Here is a 22,839-nt window from a genome sequence, read left to right as displayed (position 1 = left end):
TCATTTAGACGTATGGAACCCTAAAAATAACTACATTTAAAAAAATTGTAATAGAGTAAAAGCTCTTTATTCGTTCGGGGTATACGTTCCATAAATATGCCGCGAATACAAAAACCCTGGATATGGAATGGTAATTAGTATGGAGTCATAAGGGATACGTACTAAGGTTCCAAAATAAAACCAATATGTAGTAGAATATAATCAATATATTGAGAAATTCGCAATTAAAATTGATAGTTATAATCACTTTTAGACAAGGGTTTAAAAAATTTAGTCATTTTTTCTTGTTTTGAATTTTGAATTGGTCCACTCGGTTGTATCTTTTATAAAAGTCGCCTCGACACGAGCCAAAAGTACTCAAAAGATGCTGATACGTTGAAAAATAAATCCTTTTCTACTCGGTTACATTTTTTATAAAAGCTTTTTATACTAACCGTACATACTCGATACATTAAGGGGATTCAGTAGTACACGCGCCGTAGAGTAAAAACATGCTTATCGGTTCTAGATATCATGAGTTTAATATTTGGAACAGGAGTTTGAAATTTTGTAGTAAGATAGATAAAGCTTTGTTCTAAAGCTTGTCGAAGGCCATTTTTTAATTTTTTAATTTCTATTGAAAATACGTGTCCTACAAGAAGCATCAACTTTAAGCACTTGTAAAAGCTTTTAATGACCATATTATTGAAAACCAAAAACGTATCGAGTTAGTGTGAACCTTTGTCTGTTACAATACAAAAAATTACATATTTATCGCAGCGTTAACTCATCACGATGTTTAGAATAGAAATCCATGTTTTCGACAGAATTCACACTAGACACGAGCGGTCTACTGCGGTCAATCCCCTTAACAAATGACAGCGAATCCTTTTCTGTTTACCAATTGAAACCGCGAATAATGAAATTTTTAACCGCGAATACGGGAACTGGGTTGCAATTTTTTCACCCGCGAATAATGAAAACGCGAATAAGGAAATCGTGAATAAAGAACTTTTACTGTAATATCAACGTAATTTAGCATACTACAAGGAAATTATTCATTGTATATTTCCTTTACGTTATTATCAGAAAGATGGTTTACTTACAGGCAATATTGTAAAATACATCCACATTTTTCCAATATAATTTTTAATTATTTTGAGGCAGAAATTGGACCTTATTGATCCTCGTCTTATGTAAACCTTGTTTACCCATTTAGAGGACCTTAGTTGGTTTCCTAAAGAATTTCTACAACTTTAAATTAGTGTTAGTGCCTATCTCAAGGGATGTTTACAGAAAACTAAGGTACTTTTCGTAGAGCTTTCATACAACGTCAATTAAAAGTTACACGGTAAGTATAGAAGAGAACGTTCATAAACTTCCGACTAATAAGGATTATCTTCCTTAAAAATATCTTTTTGTTTCATTATTACGTCAGAATCTTCTTTCAACGGATGGAACGGACAGCTTCAAACTAAACTAAGAAGTAATTGCATTTATTAACGAAGAAGTTAGACGCTTGTCATAATTAATTAATGTCAACTAACGTAGATAGGTATTATATAAGATTCAGATAAGTGAATTTTGAGAAGTAATTGTTTTACGAAATGCGGTAGTTTCTACGAAACTTTTTTGAAGAAATGCTGATGTAAATAATGTATTATCTGAAAAACAATTGAAAAGTTTTTTCATTATATTGTCACATACGTATAGGACACTCAACATAGATTGTGACAAAAAAGACAGCATATACTGGATCTTTCTAGAATATTTCCAACCTCTATAAATCGAGGGGAATCAGTAATAGTACAAATTCGAGGCAATATAAAGCAAAGAAATGACAAAGTATTGATGTAGTAGTGAACTGATAACTCTAATTAATAGCAAAAGTGTTAATTAGACAGCAAATAGTTAAATAAAAGTAGTAAACATGCGCAGAGGTGTTTAAATACGCGACAATATGTATTATAAGAATTGCTGTTAGGTAGTAGTATAGTATCAATAACGTGCAAAAGTTGATTGTATAAGATTCTTTTGACATTTTGTAATAATTAATAATAATCGTAAATACAAGTAGGACAATAACCCGGTCACATTCATTTAACTTTTAAAGGTAAATAAAAACAATGTATAAGCATTTTTATTTGATGATATTACAGCTTTGATTATTTTACTTTACAGTAACTTTTAGCCTATGTTCTTCAAAACAGCCTCCTGTTCATGTATGTAAAGTCCTATCAAAGTCGGTTCGGCCGCTTCAAAGATTAACCCATACAGACAAATAGATAGAAATCCAAAAATTCAAAAGAGGTCCCGAACAGACCCCTTTTCACAAATGCTGGCTACGCCACTGATACAATAGATGGGTCGTCTAATGGGGAACTTTGCATTGTACTCGAGAGGAATTTAAAAAAACACGGAAGAAGAAACGAAATTAGAAACATAATAAATGTACAAAACAACACACTTTCAGTAAATTTTCTCACTTTTATTTGATGACATACAAGACAAAGATGTAAAGTTTTGTAATGTTACTTTCGGATTTCCAAGGAGTTTGCAGAGCTAGTGGAGTTAACGAATCGAAATTAAGAAAACAGCATCGTTTTGTACCTCAATTATTACCTTTCAGTTAAAATTCATGGCGTTCGTAGCTGTTTGCGATTGCAGCAGCGGTCGAGATATCGTACACAGACTATCGCTGGACGCAGGGCGCTCATTTCTTTCCAAATATGCTGCATTTTTTGTCTCCCGGTGCTCCAATACATGCTAAAGGTAAGCACCTACTTATGACGAATCGGATCGGATGCTATTTGGGGCAGTAATATTCCACTGACAACCTTTCCTGTCTTCACTTTGAGCCTCTCATCTTTACTACTAAAAGAGGACCTTCCGGCATAGTCCGAAGGAACTGCTCGCCCACCAGCAACTGAAGCTAATGGGAATGAAACAATCAAAAGTTTATTTTTATGTATATTCCGAGAATGTCTAGCGTTAACTATGGACGGCTCAGATTAAGCCGTTAGCAAAAATTCACCTCAGAAGAGAATCTACAATCAGTTCCGATCAAACCGAAGGGGTATTCTAGTATGCGAAAAAACTCTCTCCATAAAGTGTTATTTTATATCTAAACAACTGACAAAATACGTTAACATTACTTTCCAGTAAATAAAATCCAGACCAGGGCCAGGGAATCGTATCTTCTTTTATTGAATCACTCCAACTACTACGAGTATAAACCAATAAAACCTTAACTTGGGAAAATACTTTTGTTGAATTTCTCCGATAGATATTACAGTATCCATATTATTATTCTGGTCAACCGAGATACCTATGGCAAGTTAGATGGTGCAGCTGGGGCCCTTTCACGATCTGATCCTCATTCAGGTCATGCACAAAGAATCTCCGAGAGATTCACGTGACGTTGCCATCGATTTCTAATCAAAAGCACTTTGTCACTGTCCAACGCAAAATTATAGGGGCAGCTTCCGCAATGTATCCATGAAAAACTGCTCATTGTATTCGCGGTTAAATGTACCATTTTTTTTTCGTGGAACTTTGTTAATTATTACACTCTGTTGTCATATTATCGCAATAACCTCGGAAACTTTGCTAACTACTACAAATAAAGCGGGATACCTAAATGTCCCTATGAGCGACCCAGTAACGATCAAGTAATTACATTACTCAAATTAATTAAGCTTCGTAATATTTTAGATTCAAAAAAATTTTGTTTGAAAATGAAAAGTACTTGAATGTAGACCCTTTAATTAATTTAATTGATAATCTGATTTAGTTTTCATGGTATGCGAATTTATTAAAAATAAAAATAAAAACCACCTAAAGTAACAGAAAAAATATCTTTACAATCTTCAACCTTTTTGAATTCAACAATCAAACATTGCATTGGAAATACTTTGATAAAGTTTCATTTCATATTTTTGGTATTGAACTACAGGTTAAGTGACTATTTATTTTCCTGAATTTGCAAGTTACTTTTGTGTCTGTTAAGCGAAAGCCATCAGGAAATGCATGTAAGAGATTGTTGTTGCTCATGAGAATTTATCTGACGTTACATCAAAATTGTATCGTTATAACCGATATTGTTATAACCAAGTTCCACTGTATATCCCTAGACATAAATTTTCAGTCTCTCAGAGTCTTTCAGCGTCTCTGAGAGCGTCTCTCACAGTCTTTCACAGTCTCTCAGTTATTGCCTAGGTGTTTTTATGGATCTCTTACAGTCTCTGTATGAGAGACTCGCACGATAAAATTATTAATTCAGAGATTCGGGTCTCTTACAGAGAGACTGAATGAATAAAACTAAAAAATTGAGGGACTCGAGTTCGTAGAAAGACTGGGATCTCTGAAATATGTTGAACTTAGAACATTTTAACCATGTCTATCGAGACACCAGTTATTGAGAGATTCGAGTCTCTCATTCAGAGACTGGATACGAAATAAGGATCTCTCTACGAGTGACTCGAGTATCTCATTTCAGAGACGCTAAACAGTTTTTTTGACAGTCTCTCGACAGTTTCTCTCAGCAACACCTGAGAGACTTGATGAGAGACGGAGACTCGAGTCTCGCTTTCAAAGACTCTGAGAGACTGAACATTTTTATCTCGGGTATTCTCACCAAAATCTCAGAATATCCAGGTTTCTTGTTTCATTCTTAGTCTTCTGCCCGCGATACCACCTCTGATCGATCGTGTGCTTTAATTGATTTCTACCAGTATAATAACGAATGAAAATTTAGACGTTAATTTAAGTCGATTGTTAACATCATGATTTACGATAGACACAAGTATACGTTTATTATATGTACATATATAGTGTATTTCCATTTACGAGCATGTTATAACATTCTATGACGTGTTGATGGGTCACTTACACACATTACCTTAGTTATTGACGACATATTAATTATGTGGTTAGTCGGCATAAGATTACTATTCGACACCCTTAAATAAATGCAATCATAGAAGTTATTGTGGCATCGACTTACCAGAGTGGATAATTTGTATGCAAATTGAACAAGTCATTAAAAAGACATTAGATGAAGTGGTGAATTATGAGTTTTACGAGTAACTATGGGCTGGTGATCACAAACGCTAGATTAATGTCGATAACAAATTGATTCAGAAGTCAAAAAGGTAAATTTATTTTATGAAAAAGAAAAATTGATTCACCAAAATAATGCATCATTTTCAAGAATACCTTATCACTAACTTAAAAAATTTACTTTACTTAAAATTAAGCTAGAGAAAAAGGTTTTAATTAACTGATCCATACAATGTTTGATTTATTTCTAACTACTGCAATAAGGATGATTATTAACATTATTTACAAGCGTACATATTTATATCTTCAAACAAAATTGTCATCATCATCATAAGGTCGTCAGTCCTAAGACTGGTTGGACACGCACCTCCACTCTTTCCGATCATGAGCTATCTTCGCGTTTCCCTAAAGCTGGAACATCCCACACCTATAACTATTTGTGAACAGTAATCTAATGTAGGTCTACCTCTACCCCCTTTACACCTGATTATGCTTCCAATATGTCTCTAACTAGTCCCTCATTCGTCAGAAGGTATCCTACTAACCTATCTCCTCGGTTTCTTACTGGCCTCCATAGCGCCCTCTACTGTTATACTCTTTCTAACACCTCCACATTTCTAACCACAGTATTTTCAACAGTCGCCTGTAACAACTTATTTATTTTCAAAATATAAACTATTTATTTCCTAAAATAATAATTGAATAATCTAAACAGCCAGTTAAATAGTGTTTCAGTGATAAGTTATTTGATACGATTCACAAATCGATCCAATTTTTGACTCTTCAGGCGATATTCAAAGGGAGCAACATCTAGAGAATACGTTGGGTGAGGTAAGACATCCCATTTCAACGATTTGTAAGTATGTTTTGACTACTTTCGCAGCATGTAGCCGGGCACTGTGATGCTACACAAATCACTTTATTGTGCCTTTCGCTGTGTTACGGCCTTTTCTCTTTTTATCTTTAGTTCAAACACATCAATTGAGCTCAGTAGCGATCCCCTGCATCTACTTCATACAATTTTGACAGGTAATAGCAAACTACAGCGAGCTAATCCCACCAAATACAGAACCGTGAATATTTGTTTTGGCTTTTGATTTGGAAGCGTGACCGAAATATACCCATGATTTTCGACGATTAGGGTTTATCATGATGAATCCATTCACAATAGGATGCAGAAATACCTTCAATTTTTATCTTTCAAGCAACTGCTCGCAAGCTAGGAAACGTTGGTCAACATATCTCGGATTCACCTCGTATAGCACCCAATGTCCTTACTTCTGGCTCATTTCTAGGTCTTTGAGGCCTTTTGAAATTACTTATTAGGTTACCCTATTGATTTTGCCAACTATTCTTGAGTTTGACACGAGTCAACGATACCATATGTCGTCTATAGTGTATTTTTTTCAACAAATACTTACTACTAACACCAAGTATAAGTCCCCTTTTATAACAAGTAAATTATGAACTATATGATTTATTTTGTAATAAGATATACTGTTGGTAATGATAAAATATGTGTGTAATTGCCGAGTACAATAAGTAAATCATTTACCTGAAACTTCCCGAAAACAAAGTGTAAAATATTTTTATGGAAGCTATTGAGAATGTTCCTATTGAACACTGCTCTCTCTCTCTCTCTCTTTATACATATTTCTAAGTAATCTAATTATACTGCGAACTTTGAAGTTACCTTTCGTTCTTTGAAAGAATTAACTTCAATGTAACATAAAATTCATTAGAGCGTTGTTGGCAAAGGACACGTGCCCATCTCCATTTTGTCAAAAGAAAAACGAAATTTATATTATGTTAATTTCCTAATAAAACAAATAACTGGCGAGTCTACTAGAAACAGACGCGTTAATTTAGTAGATAGGTATGCATTAACTACATCAACAAAATAATTAACCGTTATCATTAGTAATTAACTCATAATTACCATGAAAACGGTTTGTAACCTTAAATCCTTACGTTGCACATACTGCCATACAAAGTTAAATAATACAAAGGTTTTAACCAATGACGCACCGAATATAAATTGTATTTCTAATTAATTAATTGTATTCTGTTACTAACAATTTCTATTTTATTTGAAATTCTATTTATATCTATTAAATAATTTTTATACAGTTAAGTCAATGCTTGCTTTTTAAAAGAAAACAGTTTATTATTAGCTAGAATTTCACATTTCAATACATTTTGTTAGTGGAGTTGTTAAACCGTCAGAGCAACAAACATTGATAGACATAAATGACTGTGTTATTAAAGAATGCCGCAGGTGATCGATACCGGCGCGACGGCATCTTTGATGTACCTGGAAGCCGGTAGCTGAGGGTCATAGATACACAGCATAGATCATACAGTGAAGGTGATTGTACGACTTACCGAAGGTTCCGGAAACAATCAAGAATATTCAATGATCACATAAGTAAGTGACCAGCATCTAACGGAGCCTTGGTCGACAAAAGACACTTGATTTAAATAGTGAGCGAACAATAAAGTAAACAGTGATAAAAATCTATAGAGAAGCAGAAAACCGATTCCTAAATATGCAATTGCGTTAAATATATTACTTATATGTAAATATCAGAAAATTCGTTACATCTGAATAAACTCTAAAGTTATGCAGATCATAATGGCAGAAAATGCATGTGGTTTTTATTCTTATTATTTCATTAATGTATATCTCAAAATAATAAATCAATCACACCATAGTTAATAACAAAAGTGCTAATAGTAACGCTTATAATGACGGAGAGAATTTTCTTATTCCGTTTCAATATATCACATATCATCTCTTCAATAAAACGCATGTCGAAATCAGATGTAGGCAGTAAAAGTAGCCCTATAGGTATAAATGTCAACAGCATAACGCTTGATCTTAAAAAGGATGATATTAAACGGTTGAAATGGCTAATGTGCTACATTTCAGTAATTTTTATGCTATATTGTGTACTTTTCATTATTGTTACTTAGAGGAAGGGAGTTAACAAATACCTTACAATTCCTTGCGTAGGGAGAAGAGGGTCTCATGATCGAAGTTCGCGTCCACAACAAGAATATTTGTAATTTTAAGAACATTAAAATTTAATAAACGTTTCAAAACTTTAACGAATTACGAGCGGGTTACGTTGTGAAAGATCGGTGGATATTTAAACTTCATAAATTCATGTAATTATTGAAGGTGTGAATGGAATCCGTTATCCCATTAAAAGTTTTGCGAACGAGGCAATTAAATAAACTTTTCAAAAGCGAATCCTGAAAACTTTCTGTTCTGGAGAGCAATAATTATTCTCCAAGCAAGCCATCTGAAAAAAGTCTACTTAACTGCATTATGAACACTTCGCGAACGCTTAGTATATTAAAACAAAGCAGGCGAAATTTCACTCGCAGCTTAATTTTAACTCATCTCTTGTCTGTTTTTCGTAGTGAATAAAATGTTCTCAAATATTTTTAACATTGTTTAAAGTAAAATCAAAAAATTTAGATACAAACTGAAAATCTTCGAAATTAAAAAAATTATTTGTGTATATCAGTGGCCTTTTCAGCATATTAATAATAGATATAGTTTGGTAAAAAGGGCTAATATTATATATAAAAGAAATTATGAGTGCTGTCAGCACAGGGCAATGTAGTATTACGTGGTTAGTAACAGCAATTTCTTATGCTGAACTGTATGATGTGTTGCATAACTATTTACAAACAATTCCTTATATTTAATTTTTCAAACTGTTTTTAACACAGAGAAAGTGAATAAACAAATTGTTCACAAAAGTGAATTTTCACCACCCGAAGCAATAGTGCTAACAATTTTAGTGACTGATAGGGGGAAGAACTTATTTTTTTATTTAATTACCTTTTATTACCGCTTCACGGTATATAACCATCGGTGTTCAATTTTAGAACTTTTATAAATACAGCAAAAGTGCACTATTCGAAATAAGTAATATTGCTTAATATATTGCCATATCTAGGGGTTACTCCCCGTTTATTTTGATTTGCGTGGTGATTCCTACGTTGCGGTTTACCCACAATGGTCACCATGGGCGCGAGACTGAGATACGCTCAATTAGCGCACCGTAGCGGAAGTCAATGCTACCAGTTTATCCTGAGAGGTGAACAAGGTCCCTTACAACCCTCTGGTACGGGCGGTATGTATCTAATCCATACCAGGCTTAGCAGACTTCGTATTTGAGCAGATATACGCTGCTACTCACCCGTCAAGGCACCTACTTCTTCCCCCAGAATGCGGAAGAGGTACATCACCATATTCTAACGGACTAATTCCTGGAGGAGATAGGTACAATGGAATTGGCATTAAGAACTTATTTTCAAAAAGGTTAGTGAGTAAGCATATACACCACACCTTCTTCATTTCAACAAGAGCCGCCACTGAAATACGGATCGTACCCTTCATCTTATTTCTATAATTGGAAATTTGCACGAGAATTTCGTTTTTCTTTAGCACACTTTTATTTTCACTTTTTATTTTGAAGTTCGTCAAGCACAAGAAGATACATTTATAGGTACGTACGAAAAGAAATCTCAAATAATTTTTTCTTCGTTTTTCGTTTCGTTATAGGCATACGTAGGTATACAATAAGGAAAACTGTTATTTTCTTCTCTTAAAAATAAATTCCTTTGATTTTCAGAAATCTTAGATATGATGAAACAAAAGTTGACTAGATACGAAAAATATGTATAATTTTAAATGTATGTATACGTATGTTGGTTAAAAACAGCAACGTATACCTTCTTCTTGGCGACTTATCTGAACATAAAGATATGTAATGCAGAAAGAAAAGTTGCAATGCATTTTGTAGGTACCTACAACTGTAATCAACTTATCGGAAACACAAACATTTGCAATCTTTGTGCTACCAGCAGAGTCGTAATCTACTTTAGCTTACGTTAAAAATGGCTTCAAAGAACAGTTGTATCAAGGTAGATAAACGTTAAAACACCCTTACTTAAAAGTTTTAGTAAAACACACGAAAATATTGGCGTTTATAAAAAAGAAAGAAAATTGCTATTGAAGGTAAGTGTTCTGTCCAATAAACATACATAGAAGCAATTTTTCCGGCCCAATTTACATACTCAGTTTTCGGTAGATTTCAACGGAGCGACCGAATTTACATTTTGACCCTAATCTGTCGTAATGACCGGCCGAATTTACCACTGCCCCAATAAACCACAGTGCACAGTGTAAGTAATTCATCATTTTTATCTGCGACAAAAATGAGAATTAAATCATTGAATTTTTTTCACTGAACATCCAACTGAATATATTATTTTCATGAGCCTAAAGTATTGTCTAAGTAAAGTGAATTTTCTAAATAAAAATGATATCACCTCTGATACCAAGGTTGTTGAAAAATTAATCATTTATCACAGCAGAACAGTGTAATCTCCTGTAATTCATTAAAAAAAATCTTGTAAGAATTTCTACATCCAAACCGATTGACGTTCAAATAAAATAGAAAAAGTACTAAAAGCTTTTAGGCAAATTACAACAGTCAGCTTGCTTACAAGCCCTAGGGATGGACTTATTGGTCGTAGCCTCGTATCCCAATCCCTACGGTTGCACCCAACAGACTCGTCAAACAAAACCCTTGAGACGTATTTTTCATGCAAAAAATCAATCGATTTTGTGGATGACTAAATAGATTTCGTAATAGCAATTTGTTTCAATATGAAGGAAAAGCTCACAAAAACAATTCCGTACGTACATATAAGCTAACTTACAGGGATTGTCCGGAAAGTACCTAATAGGACTGAGTCGATTTGGTCAGGTAGCCGTCCACAAGAAAGGAGGTGTGAGCCGGGGCGTTGTCGTGGTGCAACTTCCATGTCTTGTCGGACCCTATTGACCCTTCGTTTGAGTCTCTTGAGCACTTCCACGTAAAACTTGGCGTTGACGGTTTGTCCAGGAGGAACAAATTCATGGTGGACGATGCCTTTCATGTCAAAAAAGACAATGAGCATCGTTTTCACTTTGGATTTGCTCAGTCTTCCCTTTTTTGGGCGAGAAGACGCCGGCGTGTGCCACTCGGCTCTAACGAACGCTGCATTTTCGGCTTACACCACTCACAGAAACACGTCGCGCGAAAAAGCCTGTTCTGACTCTCCAGGTGCTCGAAGACAACTCACCAGCCGCTCGTTCGTTAGCTAGAAATGCCCTCTACCGAATCCAGTCGCTCCGAAGTACAGTCGCGGCGGAAGGAAATCAGTCCTATTACTTTCTGGACAAACCCTGTACAGTATGTATATTGTAAAGGGTAACATTTTTCTAATATCATGCGATGAGAAACGTAAATCTGATTGCACATTAATTTCGCAAAATGATTCGTCTCCATGGTACTGCAAAAAGTTTTTCATCGTGGAGTATTTTGTTCATTTATAATGCCGCATCGACCACTATACTAGTGTTGCGCATTGATTATAATTTTTGTGTAAAAAATTTATTATTCTCGTGTCTCAACTCGGTGTAAAGGCAACAAATTCAAAAACACTCTTGTAGAGGGTGTCTTTAACGCTATTGTCCTTGGAGCATCCCTGGACTTTTCACCCGTCAGAGCACGTTAAGCAATAATAATGAAGGTATAAATTCAGTGGCGTCACAAGTTTATATTGTCAATCACAAACATAAATTGTGGATATAAACGTTTAAGAGAGCCAAACCGAGGCAATAGTCAAATACTAATGTGTATTCGGAATCACGAATAAATTATAGCAAAATCCCAGAAAAAGCTTCGGGTTCAACGGAGATATTCATCAGATCAACTTGAAAATTTAATATATGAATTTAAGAAGGATCATACATAATTTTCTACTACAAGAGCGTTGTCAGAGATCCATAAAGGACATCTAAGAAAGCCGCATAGCGTTTCTAGCTACAACGGAAAAGCGGCTTCATTAAGAAAATTATTAAAATTAGGATTTAGGTGATGCTAAATAAAAAACAATCGCCGTATTTTTGTTTCGAAGCATGACATTAGAAATTTTAGAAAATTAGGTATTACTGATTATCATAAAAAGGTAAGTATTGTGCTTTAGACATTTAAACATTGAATTGCTGTCAACAGGTGTTTTGATCCGGGTAAAGCGCAATATGTTTACCCCCCAGGTGCAACTCAAGGCGACCTCAGGCAGGCTCCAACAGTGTTGCTTTGATTAAAACAGTAATTTTATGGCTTTATTGGTACTGTATGTAAAGCTAATGGACAATCGTCTTGGGACCGCATGTAAATGTTTTCAGACTCGATAGAAATGATTAATTACTGCTTTGAAAAAGGGTAAAAAAGAAGTAAGTTAGAAAGCGAATATTCCAGAAATATATATGTCAAAATTAGATACAGAAGATAAAAGTCTACACGAAAAGACAAACAGATTCGGAAAACAGAAATTCACACGACAAACGACTCATCACAATTGACGAATGCGCAAGCAATTCCTTATTCTCGTCGAACGTTGTCCCGCTACTTATCCCACCCTTTACAGACATTGTCGATATTAAATATCAAATAAAAAGTATTGGTAAAGGTCTAGATAATGGCCCCCACACACTTTTTATGGAGTTTTACTCAGGTGACCACCCTCTTTCGATCCCCCCTACCCCATCATCTAACCCGCATAACTTTTTATGGGGGTGAGACCTCCCTAACTTTTTATGGTACAGCGGTGGGGGAGACCTCCTCTTTCGATCCCACCCACCATCATCTAAACATTTACCAAAGTATTTAGAAAACAATTCTTCATTCTATTATTGGTGACACCACTATTATGATATAAACTTACTATTCTCCTATTTATTTATAAGTCATTTTACTTAAGCCACGCACACACCTTTATCATTTTCGATTTTGTCCTGTGGCCGTGACCTAGATCCTAGAATCGTAATTTTTTTTTATTTATGAGAAATGAAACAATATTCTTAATACATAATAAAGTGCACAATAATACGTTTATCATTACATACATGTGAGTTCTTCTCAGGCTTCGGCCATACGACGCATCTGCTATGCACTGGACCAATTTATTTATGTCTGTTTAACGTTTGTCTCGGTTTATGTGACCTGATTAAACGTGTCATACGAGGGTTCGTTCTTTGTCGTGTCAAAATATAACCCCCCAAGACACCATTTGCCGCGTAAAAAAGTTATGACGTTCGCATCACATTACAATGATTTATTTTGTTTACGACGCCTCAGCGAACGTTAAGTACATAAATATATTTATCCGAAACGCCAACTAGATCACCCGTTAACTGACAATATTGCTTCGTTAGTCGGAACTTGTTTGTTTTTCTCGCGGTTCGGAACGTTTTATTTAAGGGTAACATTTCGATTAAATGAATCTAGCAACCTTTTTATTACCGCTTGTCTAAGGTCGTTGCCTTCTTAACAAACAATTAATTGAACTACAATTAGAGAAAAAAAGAGCAAATAAATAAGTATTACACGGACCTCACAAGACGCACCAATTTATCGGGTTAACTAGACATTTCCACTAAATTGTACTGCGAGTAGGTACAGACCCTAGTGCAAAACCGGAGAGTATAGCAGAAAGCCCCTTCAGCCTTTTACACATCATAGGAATGGGTGGGTGGTAGTTGATGAGAGAAAAATGAGACTGACGAAGACTGAAGTGAAGTAGCAGATTGTTTATGGAATATTACTGCCAACTATTTGTCTAAATGATTCTAGGAAACCACATAAAAGCATAGACCAGAGTAGGCGAGCCTGGGCCAATAAAACCCCCCAAGGGTCGATTCCGAACTGCGAGGTGTCCCTATCAATGTAAACCTAACTACTCAAATAGAGAATTCTGTGTGAACATCGGTTACGTGTAAAGACGTTAACATTTAGTCTCTCAGAATCTCTGAAAGCAAGACTCGAGTCTCTCCGTCTCTCATCGAGTCTCTCTGGTATCGCCGAGAGAGACTGTCGAGAGACTTCCAAATAAACTGTTTAGCGCCTCTGAACGAGAGACTCGAGTCGCTCATAGAGAGATCCTCATTTCGTATCCAGTCTCTGAACGAGAGACTGAAATCTCTGAACGAGAAAGTCGAATCTCTCAATAAGTGATGTCTCAATAGACATGGTTAAAAGTTCAACATACTTCAGAGATCCTAGTCTTTCTACGAGAGACTCGAGTTTCTCAATTTTTCAGTTTTATTAATTCAGTCTTTCTTTTCAATTTTATCGTTCGAGTCTCTCATACAGAGATTGTGGGAGATCCATAAAAACACCAAGGCAATAACTGAGAGACTGTGAAGGACTGTGGGAGACGCTCTCAGAGACGCTGAAAGACTCTGAGAGACTGGAGAGAGACTGAACATTTTTGTCTAAGGTATCTATACTAATATTATAAAGAGATAAGCCTTTGTAGTGAGTTTGGATATCTCCGAAACTACTCATTCGATTATATTGTAAAAGTTTTTCTTTCAGAGATTTCAAGGTACGAATTAGTTTATTTAATATTTTATTCAGTTGCTGATTTCACTATTCACAACTCGGTCGGACTTTTACGTTAAAGATAATTTCTCCCGAAGCTGCGCTTTCTTGAGTTGCGATTATTCAAAAGGGTCGGAAGATTGGAATTGAAAAATGAGAAGAACCTTACACCGACGCGCGAAAGCAACTGGTTGCGAAAAAGCCAAAAGACGGTGATTAATGATAAATAATTTTTCCGGGCAGACGAGTCATTCGTTAATTTTAGAAGAGCTTTTGTATTTAAATTAAGTCATTGAAGCAAGATAAATCATCAACCTGCTGCCTTATTGCCTTATGTTACACTAAAGGTGCCTAAAATGTAAATTCAAACAATAAAAAATTTAATTTGTTTTTCAAGGAAAACGTTAATTTCCAACCCTCGTCGATATTTCTTTGTAAATTCCGTCCCAATGACTTTCATTACCATACGTAAAATCCTTCCGATATGTAGGTACTTGCATTTAATGGGGACGCTAAATGCAATACAATGCTTTGAATATCTTGCAAACACTACAGTCTCTATTATAGCAGCAAATTAAACTGGTATCCTTCGTAAGTCAAACAAGAAAACTCTGTCCATATTTTTGGGGGAAAAGCTGCCTCCTCAGATATACAATTTTCTAGTATACCTAAAGATAATCACAAAAAACATTCACTTGTCAATTTTCTACCAGAATTGAAAAAGAACACTTCCAAAAACTTACATCATAGAAATGGTAGCGGTATTGATAAAACAGTATTGTATGAAAATAAATAAAATAAAAACAAAAATACTAATAAGAAAGGGAAGAAAAGGTAGGAAAAGAGCGAATATAAAGATAGGAGACGAAGAATTAGAATATGTAAGGGTTTTATTATTTCTATATGTGTGTAAATAAATAGTCGTTCGAAAACTAAACGAACATATGTATATATAGTGGTCGGTATGTATATTTCCTTACTATTCTCCTATTTATTTATAAGTCATTTTACTTAAGCCACGCACACACCTTTATCATTTTCGATTTTGTCCTGTGGCCGTGACCTAGATCCTAGAATCGTAATTTTTTTTTATTTATGAGAAATGAAACAATATTCTTAATACATAATAAAGTGCACAATAATACGTTTATCATTACATACATGTGAGTTCTTCTCAGGCTTCGGCCATACGACGCATCTGCTATGCACTGGACCAATTTATTTATGTCTGTTTAACGTTTGTCTCGGTTTATGTGACCTGATTAAACGTGTCATACGAGGGTTCGTTCTTTGTCGTGTCAAAATATAACCCCCCAAGACACCATTTGCCGCGTAAAAAAGTTATGACGTTCGCATCACATTACAATGATTTATTTTGTTTACGACGCCTCAGCGAACGTTAAGTACATAAATATATTTATCCGAAACGCCAACTAGATCACCCGTTAACTGACAATATTGCTTCGTTAGTCGGAACTTGTTTGTTTTTCTCGCGGTTCGGAACGTTTTATTTAAGGGTAACATTTCGATTAAATGAATCTAGCAACCTTTTTATTACCGCTTGTCTAAGGTCGTTGCCTTCTTAACAAACAATTAATTGAACTACAATTAGAGAAAAAAAGAGCAAATAAATAAGTATTACACGGACCTCACAAGACGCACCAATTTATCGGGTTAACTAGACATTTCCACTAAATTGTACTGCGAGTAGGTACAGACCCTAGTGCAAAACCGGAGAGTATAGCAGAAAGCCCCTTCAGCCTTTTACACATCATAGGAATGGGTGGGTGGTAGTTGATGAGAGAAAAATGAGACTGACGAAGACTGAAGTGAAGTAGCAGATTGTTTATGGAATATTACTGCCAACTATTTGTCTAAATGATTCTAGGAAACCANTTGTGTATCTGTTGATTAAGAGATTAGGATGTCTTAAAGCAACGCTTAACCATCTTCCTGACGATACTTTATATCTCAATATTGTCCACGCCCCTGTGATGCTACGTTCTTGATTTACGTAGTTTAAGATATCTATTTGATATTCTGTTCAGAATGCTCTTCGAGAGTATGTTACTTAAGGCCGCTTACAAATAAGTGGTTGATTTTAGGTATCTGAAAAGTGTCAGGACGGATGGAGTAGTACTGATATAAAGCAAAGGATAGCGCAAGTTCGAATCGACTTCAATAAAAAGAAGTAACTTCGGCGAAAGGTTAATTTAGAGATTCGAAGAAGATTGTTAATGGTGAATGTTTGGGAGCTGTACGGATGCGAAACTAGACAGAGACGTATTAGAGGCAGAAACAGGAGTTAAGATGTGTAGAGGTAGAATTGGATTCGATTACTGTTCGCAAATAGTTAAGGATGTGGGATGTTCTAATTTTAGTGATTTTAGTTTAAGTCAAGACAAGAAAGAGTGGAGGTGCGTGTTCAACCAGTCGTAGGACTGACGACCTTATGATGACGGTGATGTTGAATATTTTGTAATGCCAAACGAATTTTCAGAATCAACATTTTTAAAGTATCTTAAATTCATTTTTCAACTGCAAGCTTCATAAAAAGATATTTTGTCAAAAAACTGAATTAGGCAACACTAGAGCAAACAATCAACTTTCATTTCGTAAATTAACAAAAACTGGTGCAGAACAAATTTAATTTTCCTATTTCGTAACTAACATCACTAGAGAATAGCAGACCATCGTCGTTCCAATGCCACACGGAATTATGGTAATAGCATCCGAATCAACAACGATCTATAGTGAAAGAAGAATTTTATGGTATTTTTTGAAGAAAAAATTTCAATTTCCAAAAAGCATCTTTCAAAAATATTTAGACAAACAAACATAAAGAATGCTGCTTTATTAATTAAAAACGAACACATTTGAAACGTTTCTTAATAGGTAATGATGTCCTGATGATTTTTCATTTAATTTCTCCCTTGGGAAAGAAAAATCAAAAATCACTTTCATTAATATAACTTCAGGTTATCAGTTCTTAAAATCAATCACGTAATAGGTACTTCACAGGTTGGTTATGAGTAGGATTATACTAGGTATATGTTTGAATTAAGGTGTTAAAAAGTAGAACAAGATAGTAGGGAGGTACTCACCATCAGTAATATTTTTCAATAAAGGTACCTACACATTACTCACACAAAAGAACAACCAAAATATATTTCATACGTGAAAAAAAATGATGTTTAAGGCGACTAAATTTGTCCTTCAACTCAGTTGCAATAACGATGGGGAGAGAACTATAGCATTTACATTCGAATAGAGTAGCCATCGGTGCGCTTATGTGACAAAGGGGCAGATGTGAAAAGCAAAGACCGGAGCCCCAGTTCATAGAAAAGCACAATAAAGTTATTTCATTTTATACCCACCTTTACCTGAGTATTTCACTCTACCTGTGCAATGTAATAATCCCGGATTCAGGTATAAATCCGATAATGGAATGAGATTCAGTTTTAGCACGACTTTTCTAGTAACTAAACTAATCTTACTTGATACATTTCAGCACACAACATCAGAATCTATTGTAGAGTATTTATATTTTCCAGGAAATTATGTATTGTTCAATTTTATTCATACGACACATTTCATTTAGTACAAGCTATTATAGTTGTTGGGCCAAATTACTTAATGACATAGCGACAAGGTTACTCAGTCACATAGTTTTTAAATCTCGCAACCAAACGTAGCTGTCTGTTACACTTCATATACGTAGAACTAAAATGATGAAATTTAACAATAATAGGTTTATTAATAAAGATGTAGCTATATGGCTTATAGATAATAACCTAATAAAAGCATCATGTTCCTTTAGACCAAATGAATTAGTATTTTTAACGTTTTTAAAAAGATAAATTGAATAAATTAACTGCAAAATAAAAACATGTGCGAAACGTTTGATGGTACACTTAATATGTATCTATTTATGTATACTTGAATGATTTTGTTACCAAAATGTCTCAGCTAGGTTGTAGTCTGATTTATTTACCCCATAGAGTGCGTTCCATAATTAACTTTCCTGTTCTTCAAACAAGACTGAAGCCGTAAAAGGTAAGAAATTAAACCAGTACAGATCGAACCGTGGTTAGTGGGTCATGTAACTAGTTTATTGTAACATTAACAAGAATTGATAATTAAATGTTAAATTACAAAATTGATAGCATCTTTTTCAATTTGTTATTTCTTTCATAAATGCATTTTATGGTGTTTTATGGGATGTTATTTATTTAGCCATTTTAAAAGTGATTAAAAACTCTTCCATTGTCAAAATATAAACAGAAAAAACGTTTAAGGTGCCATTAACATTTAATGATGTGAATTTAATTTTGTTGGATTAAAATTCACTTCTTAATAGTCCAATTTTCTTATTTATTTTACTAGTTTTTATTTTAACACAATACGACAATTAAGTAAAAGAGAGAATTATAATTCAATACAAAAAATAATAATTAGAATCAGAAAATAGAATTCGACCTGTCCGGAATTTAGTTTCAAGACTGCTGCCTAATTCTAAAACAGAAGAGTTTAACTATTTGCGAACAGTAATCTAATCTAAGTCTACATCTGCCCCTTTTAACTCCTGTTTCTTCTTCTAATATGTCTCTAACTAGCCCGAGAAAGTATTCAAACCAAAATATCTCACCTATTTGTTATTGACTTTCACAGCACCCTCTATTATCCTATTATTTCTTGTACCACCTCATTTCCAATTTTTTCTATCCCGATATTTATAGCATCCTCCTATAACACCACATCTCAAACACTTCTATCCATAGCGCCCACCACACGTTTCATACATAAAGTGTCATCGTCACATATCATATAAACGCATGCACAGCAAAAACTATCAAATTACTAGATAATATCTAATTATAAATAAAACGGCTAAACACTCAAGGCAAGTCAATCATTCGCAGAAAATGTTCCATGATTTTGAAATTTTAATCGTGTAAAGTAGCGTGTTTCAGGTTGCATTTTATCTTATAAATACATAAAGGTAAATCTTAACAATAAGTCGAATTTACAGGTATAACACAATGCTATTAAACTAAAAGCCCTTTCAGAATATTGTATTTTAATGAATTCCTTGTATTGTAAAAATTAGACAAATTCACCATCAATAACAAATTAAATTGATTGGCACCTAAAGTAATTACTAAAAAAACGTTTCTTCATATTTCAAATCTTCAGGACCACCAATTTAGGCTGAGCGCTATCTGTCAATCGTCCACGAGACTGTTTTATACACTTCATCATCATAAAGTAAAATTATAGAAATATAGTTTTTGCCCTTTTTTTGTAGGTTACACAATACGGCCCAATGTTTTTGTAGGTCACATTATTATTTTATCAGAAAATAGCACACTTAGTACCTACATCTACTTCATGGTCCCTATGTGTTCGTCAACAATTTATGATGAAATTGACATGTTTAGAGTGAAGATCGGCAAAAATTGTCCAGGAAAATTATAGATCAGTATGAAATTCAGGTAGTTCAAAAATTCAACGCATCCCAACTTTTTTTAGACCAATTTTTTTATTAAATTATTAAAGTGAAAATCAATCGGTTAATTGTACGCTTTTAATTTAATTGACGTATTTCCCGGATTCGAGACTAAAAACGGCTCATTTTCCACAGTTTTCACAGATAAAATAAATCCACTCAGAAAGTTTCAGACGAGTGTTAATAAATAATAATTAAAGAAAAAGAGGCGCTATACCGTGGAATAATGTTTCTTACCTTATCGTCCAATTACCGGGCACCTGTAGCAATCTAATATCCACAATTTTCTACAGCAACTCCGAATGGCACATGTCAATGTTTACAGCACGTGTACCCGCATGAGCAATTCTCACCCACAACAACCAGCAGCGTGGAAAACACTGAAAGGCGCAACTTCATATTCGAAATTCAAATCCCGCTCAATGGTTCGCTGCGTGCGCTTTGCACCAACGCGCACGTTTCTGTTTACACAGAGGATGTGTCGTCCTTGTTAGACCGATGAATGGAGAGTCTTTCCTTATCTGACATCAGGATCTCTCCTCGAGCTTTTTCGAAAGAGGAAGGACCCTTTTATTATTGCTCGGCGTGCTTTTGAAAGCGTGTCACCTTTTTTGAATGACGCAAGGGTGGATGTCAATTAACCCCCCAAAATTGATGGCTCTGTTTAACGTTGAACCACTGCTTTAATTAGGGCTCAGAATTGTATAGTTTATTATTTTTTAAATTTTGAATATTACAAATTTCAAACATATGAATAAGTATTCAAATACCTGGATACTCAAACACTTATTGAGTTGTAATTTGAGGTTGTGTGACTCACATACTTCAAAATTATCTTCTTAAATGTTTGTATGTAATTTCGATGTTCCAATTTTTTTCATCATCATCATAAGGTCGTCAGTCCTAAGACTGGTTGGACACACACCTCCACTCAGTCCTATCCTGAGCTAATCTTCACATTTCCCAAAAATAGAACAAGCCACATCCTTAACAGCAATCTAATCTAGGTCTACCTCTTCACCTCCTAACTCCCGTTTCTACCTCTAATATGTTTCTTGACTAGACCTTCATGCCTAAGAAGTGTCTCACAAACCTATCTCACCTACTTCTCCTATTCTTTCTAATACCTCTTAATTTTTAAGCTTCTCTATCCACGGTATCCTCATCATTCGCCTGTAACACCACATTTCATCTGGCAATGAATTATCTCTGTGAACTAAAACTTTTACTGGAAATATGATATCAAGCAAACAACTGTCCTTCAAGGATTGCTTCAAAAATTATTTCCGTTAAGGAAATTTTTTGATTTCATTCATTCAAAATCATGATAAATAGTAACATCGTAGTATGATCCAATTGTCGATAAAATGCAACCTTTAAGATGTTTTAGTGTTAAAAAGCTTCGATTCTTCAAGCGCGATTAACATTCCGAACTGACTACTCAAAAATTCAACATTACCTCCTACTTTTTATCACTAGAAAATGTCCTTTAAAATTAGTTCTGATGATTCCAAATTCTATTATCTTTTACTGTCTATTTAAATTAAATAATATAATGTTATATGAATGCTACATGATTGATATTAAAAGAATGAATGTTGTATTTTGTTTGTTGCTGTTAATATAATTAATTTCCTTCCAAGGGGGTAGCAGGCGGCACAATCTTACAATTAGACTCGAGAAATAAATCGTTTGAAGACTATTATAACGCTGCAAATTTGAATTTTAAGTAGGGTCTAAGACCGCTATAATATTTATAATCTAAAAAAAGACCCAAACCGACCAGGAGCAGGTACTCCAAGCCTGCCAGGAACTACATAATAAATTTCACAAATCTTGCTACTCCGAGCTACTCAGTATCCAGGATGTTGAAGTTTAATCAGATGGGTAATCTATCCACAATAAACGGAGTACAAAGTACAAACTAAAATGTGTTCCACCAAGCGACATTGCCTAGAGGCCCTAGATGTTTAGACCAATGCTTAGCATTAAGGAAGAGACTGGTTCGATTACTTAGGTAATTGGTTAATAATAATATTCCACAGACAATATTTCATTTGTTTTTTGTCTTCATTTCCTCCATCTTATCTTTGGGGACATCCATTTAATAAATATATAGATGTAGAAAAGAAAGCATATTTGTTTTGGATAGTTATAAAATAATCAACTGGTACATAAAATAATTAATTTATTTAAATATTTTAAGTAATACAAACTGAAGTATTTAAAATAATAGGGTCCACTAGCTCACGCTATGGTCTAGGTAGAGAATTAGTATAGTAACACCACTGTCTGTGATATTCAATAAGAATACTGCCATTAATAATTAAAAAATCCGGAGATTATTCTTTTATAAATTGGAGTCTAGAGAAAACTTAATTTTTCTGGATTCTTCAGACTAAAACTGGACGGTTGGCAACCAGAATTCCTAAAAGGAAGCTGAAGAGCCCCCGTCCGGCGTAGTCCTGAGGAACTGTCTGTCCAGCAGAATTAATAGCTGGTGAGAATGAAACATCCAAAAAGCTCTTTTTTAGAATATTTTCCAATAAATGCAGAAGTTAACGTTTGCTCATAAAATGATAGGTATTTCTGCCAATAATATTGATATTCCGTTCCGACCAAAATGTTTGAAGGAAACCGCAGGAAAACATGGACCAGGGCAGGTAAACTGCAGTCAAACCGGTGTCCTCACGAATGATAAAAGGTATAATCTAGAGTCTAGATCAGGGGTCGGCAACCTGCGGCTCGCAAGCCACATGCGGCTCTTTGGATGTGAAGCTGCGGCTCTTTAGTTCCATACGAAAATATTATTAATTTTATCAAAAAAAACATTTA

At 34.6% G+C, this 22,839-nt stretch overlaps 1 protein-coding gene and 1 pseudogene across 2 annotated transcripts in view; one reads left to right on the top strand and one right to left on the bottom strand.

Moving 5' to 3' along the window:
• Positions 1-20,364, bottom strand: part of LOC108736360 (leucine-rich repeat-containing protein 15-like) — an 87,171-nt gene extending 66,807 nt beyond the window's left edge. For both annotated transcript variants that reach the window (XM_018468758.1, XM_025974082.1), the window contains exon 1: positions 20,242-20,364. The gene's annotated coding sequence lies outside the window, so the exon portion shown is untranslated. The remainder of the gene's footprint in view (positions 1-20,241) is intronic.
• Positions 1-22,839, top strand: part of LOC108736328 — a 113,285-nt pseudogene that overhangs the window by 27,792 nt on the left and 62,654 nt on the right.

This window comes from Agrilus planipennis, unplaced genomic scaffold, assembly GCF_000699045.2.
Source record: "Agrilus planipennis isolate EAB-ADULT unplaced genomic scaffold, Apla_2.0 scaffold64, whole genome shotgun sequence".
Taxonomy (NCBI): domain Eukaryota; kingdom Metazoa; phylum Arthropoda; class Insecta; order Coleoptera; family Buprestidae; genus Agrilus; species Agrilus planipennis.
The sequence above is the reverse complement of the archived record's forward strand: the minus strand, read 5'-3'. Positions and strand labels throughout refer to the sequence as shown.